The following is a 10,986-nucleotide window of genomic DNA, read 5'->3' as shown; positions in this document are numbered from 1 at the left end:
CAGTTAGCTTAAGTACGTCACTTTGTCTCCGCCCGATCACGCATCTTTCACATGATCACTCCGTGATCAATCAGCTAAGGGCCATAAACAGGGCAATTTAGGCCTTACAGGAATAAATAACTCATTAACTTTTTTTTAAACAGTATTGGTTATGAGGATATGGCTGGTGGTCATATTTGACTATTCAAAATGCTTTGCTGATGAACCTATTAACATGTCATGCACATTGCATTAATGCATAAAGTTGTCATATTCTGTCATATGCATAAAGTTGTCATATATATGATAGATTTAGCTATATTAGTCAATGAGTAGATAGAAAACGGAACCATCAGTAATATTGACCATTAGGGCCTCTTCTGATCACCAATTGTGATATAGCTGACCTTTGCCCTCTCACACTGATGAGACAGAAATGGTTATATCATAATAGTTTTTTATTAAAAATTACATGACATACCAGCAGTAACCTTCACACACTGAACACCATTCTCCATGTAAAGAAACTGAAGCGCTTGACACAGGAGACCACAGATGTGTGCAATCAGCTAAGCAAGGCTTGCAAGCAGTCAGTTGACAATTAAAGGGACATTCCACTCAAGCTAGAATTCAAATAAACAGGTAAAGGTTGACCTGATTGGAAAATATAAATTAACTGGATTTCCATGTGATAATAAATGGACATTTTAGGATCCTAGAAATATAAACACACAATACAGTAATACAAATTACAGCAGCGTTTCCCAAACTCGGTCCTCGGGACCCCACGGGGTGCACTTTTTTTCTTCTTCCCCCTAACACTACACAGCTGATTCAAATGACCAAAGCTTGATGATTAGTTGATTATTTGAATCAGCCTTTTAGTCCTTGGGATCCCCAGGACCCGAGTTTGGGATACCCTGAATTACAGTGAAGGCCGCTACTTCTTCATACAGTGAGGGAAAAAAGTATTTGATCCCCTGCTGATTTTGTACGTTTGCCCACTGAGAAAGAAATGATCAGTCTATAATTTTAATGGTAGGTTTATTTGAACAGTGAGAGACAGAATAACAACAAAATAATCCAGAAAAACGCATGTAAAAATTTTTATAAATGGATTTGCATTTTAATGAAGGAAATAAGTATTTGACCCCCTCTCAATCAGAAAGATTTCTGGCTCCCAGGTGTCTTTTGTACAGGTAACGAGCTGAGATTAGGAGCACACTCTTAAAGGGAGTGCTCCTAATCTCAGTTTGTTATCTGTATAAAAGACACCTGTCCATAGAAGCAATCAATCAATCAGATTCCAAACTCTCCACCATGGCCAAGACCAAAGAGCTCTCCAAGGATGTCAGGGACAAGATTGTAGACTTACACAAGGCTGGAATGGGCTACAAGACCATCGTCAAGCAGCTTGGTGAGAAGGTGACAACAGTTGGTGCGATTATTCGCAAATGGAAGAAACACAAAATAACTGTCAATCTCCCTCGGCCTGGGGCTCCATGCAAGATCTCACCTCGTGGAGTTGCAATGATCATGAGAACGGTGAGGAATCAGCCCAGAACTACACGGGAGGATCTTGTCAATGATCTCAAGGCAGCTGGGACCATAGTCACCAAGAAAACAATTGGTAACACCCTCGCCGTGAAGGACTGAAATCCTGCAGCGCCCGTAAGGTCCCCCTGCTCAAGAAAGCACATATACAGGGCCGTCTGAGTTAGCCAATGAACATCTGAATGATTCAGAGGAGAACTGGGTGAAAGTGTTGTGGTCAGATGAGACCAAAATCGAGCTCTTTGGCATCAACTCAACTCGCCGTGTTTGGAGGAGGAGGAATGCTGCATATGACCCCAAGAACGCCATCCCCACCATCAAACATGGAGGTGGAAACATTATGCTTTGGGGGTGTTTTCCTGCTAAGGGGACAGGACAACTTCAGCGCATCAAAGGGACGATGGACGGGGCCATGTACCGTCAAATCTTGGGTGAGAACCTCCTTCCCTCAGCCAGGGCATTGAAAATGGTTCGTGGATGGGTATTCCAGCATGACAATGACCCAAAACAAGGCAACAAAGGAGTGGCTCAAGAAGAGGCACATTAAGGTCCTGGAGTGGCCTAGCCAGTCTCCAGACCTTAATCCCATAGAAAATCTGTGGAGGGAGCTGAAGGTTCGAGTTGCCAAACGTCAGCCTCGAAACCTTAATGATGACTTGGAGAAGATCTGCAAAGAGGAGTGGAACAAAATCCCTCCTGAGATGTGTGCAAACCTGGTGGACAACTACAAGAAACGTCTGACCTCTGTGATTGCCAACAAGGGTTTTGCCACCAAGTACTAAGTCATGTTTTGCAGAGGGGTCAAATACTTATTTCCCTCATTAAAATGCAAATCAATTTATAACATTTTTGACATGCGTTTTTCTGGATTTTGTTGTTGTTATTCTGTCTCTCACTGTTCAAATAAACCTACCATTAAAATGACAGACTGATCATGTCTTTGTCAGTGGGCAAATGCACAAAATCAGCAGGGGATCAAATACTTTTTTCCCTCACTGTATATATCATCTGTTACAACCAAATGTGTGATTGAACACAGGATCACAGTATATTATGGACAGCATTTTAAACGGTAAAAATGTTAACGAATGTACTATTTATTGGAGATGGTCAGTTTGCCTCAAGGTTTGCAGTGGTGTACTACTCATAGCCAATATTTTAGTCAGACCATTCGTGTCACACGTGAAAATGATTGCCAGGGACTTTATCAATATTTGAGTCCAAAGGGGAGACTAGACTAGAATAGGATTTACAGGCTTGGCAGCAAGGCCTACATAGTCTGTTTTGAACTCGACCACTGGAGTCTCATTAATTGTCATAGAATGTCATGAAGGATTTCGTAGAACTTTGAATGCCTATTAATTTTCTTGTTTGTCTCTTCACTACTTTTTTAAATAGAAATTTCACTAAAGCATTTATAAATGCATGAAGTGGCAGTTTATTGAAGGAAGTGAAAGGACGCTTCGTGGGCCTCTCCTTCCTCATTGGAGAGCAGGAGGCAAGTTCTTCCTCTGGTGGTGGTGTAGGACACCGTGAACAAGAGGATGTGGTGTTAAAAAATAGATAACAAATACTGATCATGCACAGCACTACCTGTATGCTTTATTTCTCATCCTGGATGGTCGGAAGGGCATCCGGAGGATCCTTTGTGGACTCACCCTGGATGGTCGGAAGGGCATATGGAGGATCCTTGGTGGTCTCACCCTGAATGATCTAGTGGGGCATTAGCAGAATCCTCGGTGGTCTCACCCTGGATGGTCTAGTGGAAATGAGCAGAATCCTCACTGGTCTCACCCTGAATTGCCTAAAGGGGAGCGAGATCCACTTACCGTTTTGTTGATGAAGATCTTTGGAAGCTTCGTAAAGGAAATTAATAGATAAAGGAGGGTTTTGGAATGACAGTTTTGAAATAGTTGAAAGGACTGGTTGACAAAAAAAGGAAACATTCTTGGGTCTCTCCTTCCTCATTGGGGAGAAGGAGGGAAGATGGTGCTCTGATGGAGATGTCAAATCAGTGTAGAAGACTGACAACAGCAAATAACAGTGGGACTGAGTTGAAATGATTGGTTATGGCAGTGAAAAAGGATCGCTTCTTGAGCCTCTCCTTCCTCGTTGTGGAGTAGGTGGCGAGATGGTCCTCTGGTGGTGTTGCCAAATAACCAAAATGACAATTCTACTGACGCTTGCTGTTGTCAGGCCTAGTCATAGCAGAGTATACCCTGATTAAAAATAATTGGTTATTTGGCCTCTCCTTCCTCTGTGAGGAGCAGGAGGCAAGATCTTCCTCTTGTCGTGGTGCATTCTCTGGTGTTGTAGTAGTGCAGAATCCTGTGAATAAAGGATGTGGTGTTTGAAAATAGATAACAGCAAATACTGATCATGCACAGCACTACCTGTATGCTTTTGAAAGCAAATTTAGTAATCTATTAGCTACATACTATTACAGTGAGGGAATAAAGTATTTGATCCCCTGCTGATTTTGTACATTTGCCCACTGACAAAGAAATGATCAGTCTATAATTGTAATGGTAGGTTTATTTGAACAGTGAGAGACAGAATAACAACAAAAAAATCCAGAAAAACACATGTCAAAAATGTTATAAATTGATTTGCATTTTAATGAGGGAAATAAGTATTTGACCCCTCTGCAAAACATGACTTAGTACTTGGTGGCAAAACCCTTATTGGCAATCACAAAGGTCAGACATTTCTTGTAGTTGGCCACCAGCTTTGCACACATCTCAGGAGGGATTTTGTCCCACTCCTCTTTGCAGATCTTCTCCAAGTCATTAAGGTTTCGAGACTGACGTTTGGCAACTCGAACCTTCAGCTCCCTCCACAGATTTTCTATGGTATTAAGGTCTGGAGACTGGCTAGGCCACTCCAGGACCTTAATGTGCTTCTTCTTGAGCCACTCCTTTTTTGCCTTGGCCGTGTGTTTTGGGTCATTGTCATGCTGGAATACCCATCCACGACCCATTTTCAATGCCCTGGCTGAGGGAAGGAGGTTCTCACCCAAGATTTGACGGTACATGGCCCCGTCCATCGTCCCTTTGATGCAGTGAAGTTGTCCTGTCCCCTTAGCAGAAAAACACCCCCAAAGCATAATATTTCCACCTCCATGTTTGACGGTGGGGATGGTGTTCTTGGGGTCATATGCAGCATTCCTCCACCTCCAAGCACGCCGAGTTGAGTTGATGACAAAGAGCTCGATTTTGGTCTCATCTGACCACAACACTTTCACCCAGTTCTCCTCTGAATCATTCAGATGTTCATTGGCAAACTTCAGACGGCCTGTATATGTGCTTTCTTGAGCAGTGGGACCTTGCGGGCGCTGCAGGATTTCAGTCCTTCACGGCGTAGTGTGTTACCAATTGTTTTCTTGGTGACTATGGTCCCAGCTGCCTTGAGATCATTGACAAGATCCTCCCGTGTAGTTCTGGGCTGATTCCTCACCGTTCTCATGATCATTGCAACTCCACGAGGTGAGATCTTGCATGGAGCCCCAGGCCGAGGGAGATTGACAGTTATTTTGTGTTTCTTCCATTTGCGAATAATCGCACCAACTGTTGTCACCTTCTCACCAAGCTGCTTAGCGATGGTCTTGTAGCCCATTCCAGCCTTGTGTAGGTCTACAATCTTGTCCCTGACATCCTTGGAGAGCTCTTGGTCTTGGCCAAGGTGGAGAGTTTGGAATCTGATTGATTGATTGCTTCTGTGGACAGGTGTCTTTTATACAGGTAACGAGCTGAGATTAGGAGCACTCCCTTTAAGAGTGTGCTCCTAATCTCAGCTCGTTACCTGTATAAAAGACACCTGGGAGCCAGAAATCTTTCTGATTGAGAGAGGGTCAAATACTTATTTCCCTCATTAAAATGCAAATCAATTTATAACATTTTTGACATGCGTTTTTCTGGATTTTTTTGTTGTTATTCTGTCTCTCACTGTTCAAATAAACCTACCATTAAAATTATAGACTGATCATTTCTTTGTCAGTGGGCAAACGTACAAAATCAGCAGGGGATCAAATTATTTTTTCCCTCACTGTATCAATATAAGCAACACATAACCATAGTCGAACTACAATCAGAAAACCTAGATTTTAGTCAGTAATACAGAATCTATGCTTTATTGAAATGACAAGTAAATCCGCCTTTATTCCAATTATAATGGTCTGCAGTTTTAACATCTGGCACATAACACAATTATCAGAAAATAGCTTTACAGGACAAAGATCCCGCAAGCTCGAAGGGAATGACTTAGCAGTCACCGAGTCAAATCTACATTCATCGACTTGGAAACAGATCTAACGAGTTTGATCAAATGGATTATGTTTTTTCCCCCTACAATATACTAAACTTCCTTTACTATATCACCTCTGCTCCGAAATGATAGATAGTTATTATAATGCTTAATCTTATGTCTATCACATGATCTATGTACTGTCTCCCACCCCCTACGTACGTCTACGTTTTGGGTGCGCAAGTCAGCACCTATACAATATTCACATATTATTTTATCAAATTTCTAGTAATCAATTACACGCACATACTGTACAATTCATCATATTTTAATATATTCATATCAACCCAACTATTCGTATTTTTTATGATTAGTTATCACCACACGTTAGTTTACCATAAAGTTATTGTTCCACTGGGACTAGGTTAACTACCTAGACCCTGCCCCTCTGTCATAAAACCCTCCCAGAATCCTATAGACTGGTCACTTATTCCCTGATCTTACAATATTCTATGACAGGCAGTGTTGTAAAAACCCCAAGATATCATTATATCAACAGTTTATTCTCCAAACTTCAGATTAACTCATTCCCATTGTGGGGTCCGGCCGATTGGACATCGCTGTCGTTGGACGGTGTGTTTCACAAAGAGTCCGGACAACTAAAAACAGGTAAGCAGACACCTATTGTTATATAACTAAAGTTCTGCACATTGGCTTTATCCAAATTAATTTTGTGAAACACCTGTTTGATGTAAGTGAACTAAATTATGAATTATTATACGAATTATTATGAGTAGATAAGCACCATATTGTGACATGCAAACCTGTGGTGAATGTGATGTTAAACCATGGTACCATAGAGTATTGTTCCACTGGCAAGGTCCGTAACTACGAGGGTATGGCTAGGATCAGGGAAAATACTGAAATCCTCAGGCTAGGACCACCAGGGGTGGGAACTGGGGGTATAGGGAATTATTGGATCAAAAGTGTTGCGCTACTGGCAAGGATCGTAACTACGAGGGTACGGCTAGGATCAGAGGGACACTTACAATTTTAGATAGTGTTGTGCTATCGGCAAGGTCCGTAACTAGTACGGCTAGGATCGTAGGAGCACTTTAAAGTACACTATAGTGTTGCGCTTCGGCAGGGAGTTGTACTTGGGGGTACAGCCCAGATCGGAGGAGCACTTTAAAGTATAGGGTGTTGTATGAATGAGAGTGCGAATGATCCCAGTGTAATAAAAGAGTGATTGCAAATGAAATAAAAGAGTGAATGCGGGATATTAAAATTAATAAACCTGTATACCTTGATAGAAAACTAATTAGGAGTTAAAGAAGTCTGTAGCTGCTTAAACCGTATAACCCGTTAATAACAATTGGGGACATAAAGGTAGAATAATGAATAACTAGTATGACTAAACTGAAACGTTTGAACTGATATAACTGAACTGTAACGTTTGATGTTTGCATAGCATAATACTGGTTTAATAATTATGTTGAAGCAATTTGGTTTATTAATATTTGATGTTTGACATAGCATAATACTGGTTTTAAATAATTAAGTTGAAGCAATTTGGTTTATTATTTAATTTAACGTTTAATGTTTGACCCTGCAAAATACTGGTTAAATAATAAGACTGAAATAATTTGGTTTATCGTTGAAATATAAATATGCACCGACTTTAACTAATTAGGTGGGAATAATTTGATTTAAATAAATAGACTAACGTACTTTAAATAACGGACGAATATTACGTTAAAACGAAAAACAGACAAAACCTGTTCGGAGTGGAAACAGGAGGGAGAACCGCGTAGGGGTAAATTTAAAGAAGCAGTGAGAGAGAGAGAGAGTAGGAGGGGGCCAGTACCCACTGATAGCCTTACCTAATCTATTGGTGGGGAATGAAAGGGGCCCCAGCAACCTTAGATGTATACAGTAATAATAATAATAATAATAATAATATGCCATTTAGCAGACAGGCCATGAACACAGAGGACGTGGCCAGAGCGGTAGAAGGAATGACCCGCCCCAAAACAGGAATAGTAAGGTTTGGGCTGCCGTTAGAGGGCAATGGGTTTCAGGGGATGCAAGTAGCTTTAGCTATTATGCTGAGGGAATAGCACCAACCTATAGTGGGTTCTAGATTTGTTAAATAAACAAACTTATATTTTAAACTAAAGTAATGCAATGGGCTACAATTATAACATTATCAGAATAAGGCACAATTTAATGTGAAATAGTTATTACAATTATTATTAATAGTTATTACAGTTATTATCATTGATCCAGTAATGATAGAGGGATAGTAGAGGAAAGTCAAGGGATTAAATCTCATTTAGGGAAAGAAGCAGAGTATGAAGATATATTAGGGAGAAAATACCATTAACTGAGGAATATAAAACGTTTAGCTGAAAAAGACAACAGGAATAATTTACCTTACACCCTAATATAGACATTAGACCACACCAGAGTAGAGATGGCAGGATCACCAGTAGCAATCATGAAGAGAAGGTTCCCAGAAAATAGTGAAGATATTGGTAATATCTCTAACAAATGAGAAAAAGGACCAGAAAGATAGTAACTAAATGGCCAAAGGAGGGAACATTTGATGTAACCGTGATTGTATTGGCTAAAAAATGAAATATGACATTTACAGGGGGGACAGGAATAATAGAAGGGGAGACAGATTTTCCTAGGGGATTGATCAAATAATTGATAATGGATCATTTGAGATGAGATCACATGTAGCAGATTTAGGGTAATCAATTAAATAATCATTGTATACTCGAGGAATTTTGAGTGGTTTTATGGATTAGTTATGAGGAATTAAGATACAAACAATTATTGATGGGTTAGGACTGGGGATATCTGTATCATGTTTTGTGTGTACTACCATCTTTAGATTACTGATGGTAATTGAAGGTTAACAAAATGTATAACCAGGAGAAAGAGATTAGCTTATCTCATTGGAATGTTGCCCAGGGCGAGGGGGAGCAGTAGTGAAGTTAGGCAGTATTTAGGTCATAAAAGTGAGCTACCAAATTAAGTGGGGCCTGGCTATTTGTGGTTGTGGTTTTTCAAATTGGGTTTTTCAAATAAAAAACAACACACCTAGTATGATGGTTATAAAGGGTTGTTATGTTAAAATTAGGGGGTAAAAATAAGGGATGGCAATTGGATGATAAATTACCAATATTACCTAAGTGATTGTTTAGGTAGGTGGTAATATTGACACATGGGCAAAACATGTGTCAAAAGGGGGATGGTAGGAGATGGTAGGATTAAATAATAAATATATAAGAAGGAGAGGACAAAATACAAAAAAAAAAGAAAAAATATTTTTTAGATACAGTCTAGAAAGAGAATGCAGTCAGAAATAGAAATTGAGAGCTGAACACGTGTGAAGATAGTTTATTAACCACACCCGTATGTCAGAGGTTTTGTGCCCCACAGGTGAACTAAAGGAGAAGGTGACCCACTCTATCTAACCAGGTGACTGATGAGCATCCAGTCCCTAAAGAAGAAAAACTGGAAGCAGGCCTGTTGGGAAGGGCCCTATCAGGTTATATTGGTCACTGCCTTTGCCATTAGAATAGCAGAAAGAGCAACCTGGGTCCACGTTACCCACTGCAAAAAGGTAAGAACACATGCAAGCACCACTGAACACATGCAGAGTTAGAGAGAAGAACTAGCCAATAGGGTCTGGGGATCACCTCTGTTAACGAAGATCTCCTACCCCAACCTATCATCACTGTAGTGTGTTCTCAGGGTGTGAGTATGGGGTAGTACCAAGCAGAAAGACTGAGGACAGGAGAGGGTGTGAAAAGGGGGATTGTGGGGCTCTATTTTCTTATAACTAGATGTGATGCCTAGCTTAGAAAGAATACATGAATGATTAAATATAATAGGTTTGTGCTGTACTGATATAGATTGTTTAACATAACAAGCTGTGATTAATGTGAGGAACTGTTAGGGGGTAGGCTGAGACAGACTTGTGATTCACACACACACTGCCTCTTTGTTAAACCGCTCAAGGACATGTGTTCTGCTACAAAGAAGAACAAACTATGTCTGAGGTTGCTGACTCGAGACAAGTTGTAAAGATAACAACTAATGCCCGGCAACAGTGAAGCGCCAAGGGGCTGGGACCAGCCTGTGCGCCATCGATAGGTTGGGTAAGTTTAAACCACACCCAGCCTCTACTATTTAAAGAAGAACTTATAACAATGGCTCAGTTCTCTGTCTGCCCTGCGTGGTTTTTCAGTGGGCCCGTATATACGAACATCATATTTACCATTCAAGTGTTTGCATTAATTAAAATACTAGTCTATTTTAGAAGACGTGTATTGACCTCTTTTTGTTCCTATACCAGATTTGAATTGACGCAACTTGACACCATATTCACACGACTCTCATATCACATTCACACAACGCTATTTCCCAACACACAATCAATATTCGTATAACCTGCAGGAATATTTTATTCTATTAAAGTGCCCAAATTTGAAATGTTAACCCTATCAACATTTGACATTTCACTATGGTCAATTTTAACATAATCCTACATTACTTCTAAATTTCCCAAATATAATGATACCCTAAAAGATTGGCCGAAATACAATGTGTATACGTCATACGATCACACCCGTACACGTGACCTGTTCCTCCAACAGGATTTCTCATACCCCTCCTGGTAACATGAATTTTCAACACTTGGTTGATAAATGAATATCCACATACCATTCATTCTCCTCTTCTTAATGCAAGATTGGGCATGCCCTTTCTCCACCAGCCCTAGAAGCTTTAAGCGACCTCAAATATAGTCATTTCTGACCAAATGAACAACCTGAACGAGACAGATGAAACATACAACTTAATTACATTTTACATTATCGTTATTTAGCAGACGCTCTTATCCAGAGCGACTTACAAATTGGTGCATTCACCTTATGATAGCCAGTGGGACAACCACTTTACAATATATCAAAAACATTGTATTTATTTTATTTGTAATTTTTTGAGGGGGTGGGGTAGGGGGAGGGTAGAAGGATTACTTTTATCCTATCCTAGGTATTCCTTAAAGAGGTGGGGTTTCAAGTGTCTCCGGAAGGTGGTGAGTGACTCCGCTGTCCTGGCGTTGTGAGGGAGCTTGTTCCACCATTGGGGTGCCAGAACAGCGAACAGTTTTGACTGGGCTGAGCGGGAACTGTG

The sequence above is a fragment of the Coregonus clupeaformis genome, chromosome 14 (genome assembly GCF_020615455.1).
Source record: "Coregonus clupeaformis isolate EN_2021a chromosome 14, ASM2061545v1, whole genome shotgun sequence".
Lineage (NCBI taxonomy): Eukaryota > Metazoa > Chordata > Actinopteri > Salmoniformes > Salmonidae > Coregonus > Coregonus clupeaformis.
This window is presented reverse-complemented; position numbering follows the sequence as displayed.